The 9,224-nt window shown below is 42.4% G+C and overlaps 1 protein-coding gene across 1 annotated transcript in view; it reads left to right on the plus strand.

Moving 5' to 3' along the window:
• LOC136629077 (zinc finger protein 436-like) overlaps positions 1–9,224 on the plus strand; it is a 58,218-nt gene that overhangs the window by 31,490 nt on the left and 17,504 nt on the right. The window lies entirely within an intron of this gene.

Below are 9,224 nucleotides of genomic sequence, written 5' to 3' on the forward strand. Positions count from 1 at the left end.
GTCAAAATATGCTATTGTGTATGAAATAGATTTTCTGGGCCTCTCACTGTTTCGGTGAAAAACAGACCAGCATTCTTTCAGGAGGGATTGACAATAACTTTGCTCAATCTGCTCTGGGCAGAAACAAACCTATGCAGTGTGCAGCATGCAATTCAACCTGCAGTCTTAGGTATACACATATGCACATTCAGTGCATTACCGGCTGGCCGCTTTGTCTGCAGCACCGCACTGATCACAGGCAGACAGGATGGCCAGCCTGAGAGGAAGCAGCTGGGAAGGAGTTGAGAGGCAGTCACATGGGCTGGCAGGGACTGATGATGTCATCATGTGCTGCCCCTGCCTCCTGCTGGACGGCTTCTGCTGCTATCACATGTAGAAGGAGAAGTAGTTCAGGCCCTGGGGTATGTGTATCTGTATATGTATATAGTGTGTGTATGTATGTATATATATATATATATATATATATATATATATATAGAGAGAGAGAGAGAGAGAGAGAGAGAGAGAGAGAGAGAGAGAGAGAGAGAGAGAGATTATAATGCATATGTAGATACAGTGTGTGTGTCTAAATATATTTATCTATCTGTTTCATATTTATCAATTTATGTATCTATCTCCCTATCTCCTATCTATCTATCTATCTATCTATCTATCTATCTATCTATCTATCTATCTCTCTCTCTCTCTCTCTCTCTCATATTTATCTATTTATGTATCTATCTATCTTTCTCACGTCTATCTATCGATCTCACTATTTATGTATCTATCTCCCTATCTCCTATCTATCTATCTATCTCTCTCATATTTATCTATTTATGTATCTATCTATCTTTCTCACGTCTATCTATCGATCTCACTATTTATGTATCTATCTATCTATCTATCTATCTATCCCCTATCTATCTATCTATCTATCTATCTATCTATCTATCTATCTATCTATCTATCTATCTATCTCTCTCATATTTATCTATTTATGTATCTATCTATCTTTCTCACATCTATCTATCGATCTCACTATTTATGTATCTATCTATCTCATATCTATCTATCTATCTATCTATCTATCTATCTATCTATCTATCTATCTATCTATCTATCTATCTCTCTCTCATATTTATCTATTTATGTATCTATCTTTCTCACATCTATCTATCGATCTCACTATTTATGTATCTATCACTCTCATATCTATCTATCTATCTATCTATCTTTGGTATAAGTTATGCATCTCCCTGGATTTACTGTATATATTTTCACTCCTTACACACAATTAAAAAATGCATCAGAAACACATGCGGTTATTAATAGTATTTGCAGCTTCTTAATAACGTTTGTGGTCTTTCAGTACTGCATGCAGGGTTTTTAATGTGTTTTTCTTAATTGTTGTGTTAAAGTACAACAAAAACATGAACCACCCTAAGGCCGCAGTCCCACGGGACCGAAATCCTGCGGAAATCTCATGGAATGACCACATGGGAATACTATGAGATTTCTGGGACAGAAATGCAGCTTTAGAACTCTCTGCGGCCATCTCTCTGTGGCGAACTTCTGCTGCGGCCATCTCTCCGCATGGAGAGGAGAGAGGCCACTGCGGAAACGGCGATACAATTGAAATTCCATGGCTTTGATTCCCACACGGCATGGCCGCGCATCACTTTGCTGCTTTGACCCAGAATAAAAATTGCAGGCGGAATGTGTGACCCCAGCCTAAGGCCGCTTTCACATGTGCGTTCATAAAACGCAGCTTGTAATCCAGGCATTTTTACCAGAATTTCGAGCAGTGTTTTTGAACACATGGTACAGCGTTTGACAGCGCTTTTTAATGCACCCCATTATTATGATGGGTGAGGAAGTAAAAAAAAACCATGAAACTGCAATAATAGAACAGACAGAACATTTGCACCCGGGCCCCTGAGCTTTTAGGTACGCCCCTGCCTGCAGTACCAACCTAGGTCACCACGATAGAGACAGCGCTGTTAGCTTTCAGCTCTGTCTGCTGCTTGACCATTGGCCTGATGCTCAGTAAATTAGCAGGAATCCCAAGGAGCTGAACCCCGTCAATCAACTATTGATGGCCCATGCTGAGGACAGTTTATCATTAGTAAAGGTCGAACAGAACCCCTTTAATTACATAAATTAAAACAATTATAGATGATATTTAAATTCTTTCTTACCATTCAACCCAGTCAGGCTGTGATAGAAAATATTCTGCAAACGAATCCCTTATACGAGTACAGCAAGAGTCGATCAAGATCCAGACACATCTGCTCTTGGTAAATTGTTTTCTACTTTTGAGTTCAAAGACAGTGGGTCCTTGGTCAGTAGATAATTGTGGATAACTGCTCAGGTCTTCATAACATTTCCATTGCTTCCGGGTTCAACTATATCCGCCTCGTAAAGATCCTATATGTATTTGTTAGCATCCTTATAGCACTCTACATTAGACGTTTTGCTTTACTGAGTCTAGTTGAATATTCTCTTATTGTAATTTAGTCCACGATTGTCATACGGCTTCAAAAGGTTCCCACTCATTTGGTAAGCTTCACAAGAACAAATGGCATTGGTGGCGCATCTGCACGTGAAAGCGGCCTTGGCCTCTGAAAAATTATTTGGGTTACCACTGCCAACTGGGTGGTAAACTCTTTTTGCCACGCGCACCCCCTCTCATATATCTTGGCAGCTGGAGTCACAAAGTCAGACACAACCAGCTGCAGCCAAGAACATCACTCTGCTCTCCACTACAGAGCAGCTCATCCCCAGGTCTCTGTATACTCTGTACTGAGTCTGATATAGTAAGTACTGGAAAGCAAATCCTAGTGCATTATCTGAATGATCATAAAATTGCAGGTTCCAATCCTCTATAGGGACATAAATAGTAAAAAAAAAATAATCATGTTAAAAAATGAAAAAGAAAAGCCTTTTCTTCACACTTTTGCCTTCTTAAAAAAAAACTAATAGAAAAAGTTACATTTGGTGTTATTGCTTGCATAACCACTTGTACAATAAATCAAAAAACACTTTTTATCCTGCACAGCAAACGCTATAAAATGTGAGAAAAAAAATATAACCAAAATGCGTTTTTACCATTCCGTCCATCATGACAGCACTCATGGAGGTTGCCCTCTTTATCTCGTTGGGACAGGAAGAGGAGAGTTCAAAAAGGCCACCTCCCACCACCATTCCAGAGTGTTCTTCCTGTCCCAACGGGATACAGAGGGAGTTCTCTGTGTATATCGGAGAGAGCGCTCACTGTGGAAGTTCGGGTCGGTACCCGCTCAGGAGAGCAGAGGCGGTCTATGGAAATGCTGTGGCACCCCTGCAAATGGGTTTAGCATCTAGTGGTGGCGCAGCAGCCATTGCAGGGGCAATGGATGATGGAATGGTGCTGCGTCGCACGGAAAAACATCAGACGCGTCAGCCCACCAAAATCCAAAGACGAGTGCAGTGGCTCCACAACCCCAGAAAGCCTCTCCTGTGGGGTTACGGCTCAGAGTTTACCTTGGAAGAGCTATGGGGAAGGTGGCAGGTTTGAATCCCTAATGGGCTTCTCCTGCAATATTGCAGCTCAGAGCCTCCTCCTAAACGCTATGGACAGCATGGAGGTAGCAGGGGAAATCTGCAAACCATGTGTAGTCCACTTGGACAAAAAGCTCATTGCCTATGTTTGGTATAATGACACTCACCTGTTAATGCAGGTTGAAACTCCACAGCCACGGCCTGGAGAGCAGTTCACTGGAACAAAAGCTCATAGTATATGTTTGGTATAATGGTATTCACCTGTTAATGGAAGATGAAGCTCCATAGCCAAGGCCTAGTGAGTAGTTCACTTGGGCAAAAACTCAAAGTATATGTTTTGTATAATGGCACTCACCTGTTAATGTGGGATGAAACTCCACAGCCAAGGACTGGTGAGTAGTTCACTGGAACAAAAACTCTTAGTATGTGTTTGGTATAATGGCATTCCCCTGTTAATACAGGATGAAACTCCATAGCCAAGGCTTGCGGAAGGCTAATCAGGGCGGAGCTGGAATCCTTGATAGGTAATCTCTGCCAGAGGGTCAGAGAACTAGTCTCTAACCCAGCCAGGTCCCTCTAGACCAGCAAATAAGGACCCATATTCATGAGCACCCTGAGGGAATGTGGCGCTATACCTTAGCTGGATTAAAGCACGTCTAGTAAAAAGGAGATCCTGAGTTCAGTATATAAAAATATATATAATATACTAGCTACCCTGTCGCGCGCTGCTGTGAAGAGAGACAGACATTCATTTTTATATATATATAGATAACAACCAATCAATATATAGATAACAACCAATAACACCCAATCACAGCGCAGCTTTTATTTTACCTCAGCACTATAATATATAACAACCAATCACAGCGCAGCTTTAATTTAACCTCAGCAGTATAATATATAACAACCAATTGTGAAGGCTATGAGCATAAAACTTTATTTCATCCTGTCTCCTATGAATATCTTTGATATATGCTTGTACATTCATGTGTTGTTTGCACGGCAAGATTGCATTGTTACAGGAATTAGAAATAGAGAATAGTACTTAGCAAAAGTATATAGCTTACATTCTTCCTTATCTTCTGTTACACTGTTCAAAGGTCAGTGTGCAATAGTGTCCAGTAAAGACAATGCCTTAATGAGTATCTGCTATCTATGTAAAAACACATGACTGACTGAAATGTGCACTTATTGACAATAGACCAAGAAAAGGAAAAATGGACTAAAAAGGGAGCAACAGTACAGGACGGCGTATGGCGAACAGTCAACAGAACTTGCCTACCACGGTCCCTGTGCCCCATGATGGCCCAGCTGATGCACGGAAAGAGGCACCTATCAAAGCAGTAATGATGTCGGCACTTGAATGAGGACGGGTGGCTCGTGGGTTCTCTGTAGTTGCTTCATCATTAGTCCAATCTTGTATGATCTATGCCGTAGGCAACAGGGCAGAAGTAAAATTTGCCACATAACACTTGCCGGGGCCACTCTACCCATTTCAGGGATTGCAAATTGACTACACTCAGCTCCCACTTGTTAGGAAGTATGAATACGTGCTTGTTGTTGTTGATGTCTTTTCAGGTTGGAGACCTACCCTGTTACCAAGGTAAAGGAGCAGGTAACCGCACAGAAGCTCATGAATTAGGTAATCTGCAGATATGGGGTACCGGAAGTGATTGAGTCAAACAAAGGTACACACTTCGCAGGTGAAATAATGCAACACATCATGTCTGCTTTGGGTATATCCTAGGAGTAGGGGGAAAGTAGATACTAAAGACAATGAAGGAAACGGGCAAATCTTGGATTGAGTGCGTTCCATTAGTTTTTTTTTTCAGGAGTGTACATGCCACAATAGCTGAGCTTGGGGAATGATTCTCTTGTTAATTTTGTCATAGGCCTTTCTCCAAGGAATTGTCAGTAACGCATTCTGCAGTCTCTGCTTCTCTCCCAGGTTCCACAGGCGAGTGTCACGATCTAAAACCAGGTGACCGGGTCTATGTGAAAAAGTTCGAGAGGGAAGGACTAGAAACCCTGTTTAAAGGTCCTGGGCGGAAGTGGCCATCACACGTTCAGGGGTAGGAAAGGAGGGAATATGGAACCCTTGGTCCGAAGAATATGAAAGGAAAGTGACATTGTGGTACAATTCCTCTTAACACACACATAGCCACATACACCTTTGACTACTGTACACAAGCCCCCTGTTTCAGGGATCAGAACAAATTAATACAATAAAATATGCAATATGAAGAGTACACTAAGGGTGAGAATCTAACATCGCATCGTGCTGAGAAGTCGACGCTCCAGGTGGTAGCTTTGATCCACATGTATACATAGATGCAATAGGAGTGCCAAGGGGGGTGCCAGATGAATTTAAGACCAGAGATCAGGTTAAAGCAGGTTTTGAGTCCTTATTTGCTATTGTCACTGTTAATAAAAATGTAGATTGGATAAATTATATCTATAACAATTAGCAGAGGCTTGCAAACTACACCAGGAACTGGACAATGTGACACCAACATTCCCTTTATTTGAAGACCATAGGTTCCAACGAGGGTGCACTCTGCGGGGTGTTAACTTGTACAGATAGAGGGTATAGATGCCTAGAAAATGAGCCCAGGGAATCCATGACCTCCTTCTGAGGTGAGGTAGGGATTCCCCCTCCAAGAGTAGGGCCTTATGGGCAGTGGGGAAACCCTGACGCAAGGTAGAGGCGATCGAGGTAGAGTGCGAGGCCTGGTGCTTGATCTCCATGTTAAGTTTTTAGGGGGGTTTGTGAGGGTATATGTATATATTGCCATATGTTTTTATGCTTTTATACCTGTATGCAAGTTCTATTCAATGCTAAAATGAGAAAAACTTAATATGTAGCCTTAAAAATCATATCAGATATGCCAAGGCTTTGCAAGGCTTAGAGAGATGTGTCCATAAATTCAGAGATGATACAGAAACGGATACGAAGGCCGCGTGCTTGGCTGTCTTCCCAGAAGCTCCGTATCAAGATAACGACTGTTTAACTACAAATAGGACTAACACTGCCTCAGGCGGAATTGCGGACATCACATATATGGTTATGCGGTGGATTTGGGCCAATAAGAACTATTACCAATTCCTAGTGATGTGACCAAAGGGTATAATACCCCATGTAATCTGTAATGAAGTGCACAGTTATTTCCCCGTGTGAGGAACTATACCAGACCTCCATGTGTGGTGTTTCGTCTAGATACTCTCGGAGTACCTTCAACTCTGGTTCCAAAAGGTTGTAGAATGCCCCTTACAGAATAGAGGCTCCGTAGAGCAACTCCACTGGGCAATCATAGGGTCAATGATGTGGTAGGTGGTCAGCTTTGTTCTTGCTGCAGGCATCCCTGAACATTAGGTACTGAACCAGTAATTTCTCATAGACCTGTTGACAATCTTCGGGGTCTTACACTGACTTAGGGGTGATCCGGCAGTTCTCTTTACAGCACTCTGAAGGTAAGGCAATGGTCCTTTGATTCTCAGTTGATAAAGGAATTATAGGTAGAGAACCAGGGGATCCCGAAAATCACCGGAAATTTAAGGAATGAGATGAGCTGGAAGCTGATCGTTTCTTGGTGGTGAGGTTTCATGCGGAGCTCCAGTTCGATTGTTTCCTGTGTGACTAGTACTGACGACAAGGTGACCAATCCATGATTTCCATATCAATAGATATGGGCTTAGGTCTGGTTGCAATTTTTTTTGTCAAGAGCTAATCTAAAGTCCATGAAGTTTCCTCCCGCTCCTAAATCCAACATCACTGAGTACTGTGTCCTCTGACTTCCCATTAGATTTATATTGGGAGGACAAAGTGATGGAACGGAGGAAGGGTTTTCATATTGTCTTGAACTACAGGTGCAAAGGTTGGTTTGGTGGCATAGCTTTGTTTAATGAAGGCTGGCTTGGTCGTGGTCTTGACGTTGGTTGGGGCGAGAGTCCTCTGGAATTTATTTCAACAGTTTAAGGCATAATATCCCGAGCTCCACAGCAGAGGCACAAAGTTTTAGCAGGGCGCCTTTCTATTTTAGTGTTGGAAAAGGGTTTACTGATGACATCAACCTGTATCAGTTCTGGTGCAGCTTCAGTCTTTTGCTGGGGACTCAACATGGATTGACTAAAGGAGTAAGGCCTGTTGATGCCTAAACCCTGCAGTCTCTCTTTTTGCCGCTCAGAAAGTCTCTGGTCGATTCAGATACATAGCTCTTAAATTTTCCAGGTTACCAGGTGTCTCCACTCAGGCAAGTTAATCCTTAATGCACTCAGATAATCCCCAATGAAATTATCTTAGTTGTGCAGTTTGGTTCCACGTGGTATCATTTACCCAGCTACGAGATTTTGCTGTATATTCTGCAACAGAGCATCGCGCTTTTCATAGGTTGTGTAACCTACCTTTGGCTGTAGCACAGCGATTAAAATGCTCAAAGATTTGATCCAGAGCGGTCGTGAAGGCAGTGAGTCTATCGAGGAGATTACTGTTGGTCTCCACGAACGGCGAGGCCCATGCAAACACCTCATCAGTGAGGTGGTTGATGATGAAGAAGACCTTCTTCCTGGTTTAAAAGGTGGGACATACCTGAAAATAGATTTGCATCGGTTGAGAAAACCTCGGTAACGATGACGATTTTCACCGAATTTTGCTGGCAGTGACATGCGGACATCTGCACCTGAATGATGCAAATCCAAAAGTTGTTTCTGTAAAGTAATTATATCTTCTATTGATCCACCATCAGTGACTGTAATCCAGAAAACGTTTCTTTCTAGGAGGCACAGAAATCTTGGAGTTCTGTGATTCGTTTCTACAGGGTGGTCACTACGGACTTAATTCTTAGGCATGATTATTTTATAGCGTTTCTGGCACTGGGGCTGGAGCCGCGAGTGTAGTAGACGTAGGTTTGGGGAATGGTCAACAAAAGCCAGAGGTCGGTATAAGGAGGTCGCATGTCGTGGTACAAATGGAGGAGGCGGGTGGCTGTCTCTCAGGTAATCTCTAAAGTAACTGTCTCCCTCAGGTAATCTCTGAGGTAACTGTCTCTCAGGTCATTTCTGAGGTAACTATCTCTGGTAATCTCTGAGGTAACTGTCTCTCTCTGGTAATCTCTGAGGTAACTGTTTCTCTGGTAATCTCTAAAGTAACTGTCTTCCTCAGGTAATCTCTGAGGTAATTGTCTCTCTGGTAATCTCTGATGTAAGTGTCTCTCTGGTAATCTCTGATGTAAGTGTCTCTCAGGTAATCTCTGAGGTAACTGACTCTGGTAATTTCTGAGGAAATTGTCTCTCAGGTAATCTCTGAGGTAACTGTCTCTCAAGTAATCTTTAAAATAACTGTCTCTCTCTCTGAGGTAACTGTCTCTCAGGTAATCTCTAAAGTAACTGTTTTCCTCAGGTAATCTCTGAGGTAACTGTCTCTCAGGTAATTTCTGAGGTAACTATCTCTGAGGTAACTGTCTCTGGTAATCTCTGAGGTACTGTCAGGTAATCTCTGAGATAACTGTCTGTCTGGTAATCTCTGAGGTAACTGTCTCTCTCTCATGTAATCTCTGAGATAACTGTCTCTCAGATAATCTCTGAGGTAACTGTCTCTTAGGTAATCTTTAAGATAACTGTCTCTCTCTCTGAGGTAACTGTCTCTCAGGTAATCGCTAAAGTAACTGTCTCCCTCAGGTAATCTCTGAGGTAACTGTCTCTCAGGTCAT

Source organism: Eleutherodactylus coqui, chromosome 5 (assembly GCF_035609145.1).
Source record: "Eleutherodactylus coqui strain aEleCoq1 chromosome 5, aEleCoq1.hap1, whole genome shotgun sequence".
NCBI lineage: Eukaryota > Metazoa > Chordata > Amphibia > Anura > Eleutherodactylidae > Eleutherodactylus > Eleutherodactylus coqui.